Here is a 382-nt window from a genome sequence, read left to right as displayed (position 1 = left end):
CTTGTTACGTTTACAATGGTGTCAATTAGATAAAATGTTGTTTCTACCAGAGGAGAACCTTGTGCTGCTAGCCTCACGCCTCACAGGGGCTGGAGGACCACGTCGCCCAGCGTCTCCTCTCAGCAAAACAACACAAACACATTAAAACTTCGACGCAAAAGCAGGAACGTGGGGGTCTGAGTCATTCTGCTCTGCCTTGAGTTAACTCGCTCCTCTGGGACCCTATAGGCCAGTCAGCCGTTAATATGAGCATTTTTTCATCTTCATTCGGCAGACATTTATTTTTTTTCTGTTCTCATCCCGCGGCCAGCTCTACCTCGTACGCAGCAGGTTACCGTGGCAATGCCAAGCGCTCTCCTCCATAACAACACTAGGAGCATTG

The sequence above is a fragment of the Sardina pilchardus genome, chromosome 18 (assembly GCF_963854185.1).
Source record: "Sardina pilchardus chromosome 18, fSarPil1.1, whole genome shotgun sequence".
Classification (NCBI taxonomy): Eukaryota; Metazoa; Chordata; class Actinopteri; order Clupeiformes; family Clupeidae; genus Sardina; species Sardina pilchardus.
The sequence above is the reverse complement of the archived record's forward strand: the minus strand, read 5'-3'. Positions refer to the sequence as shown.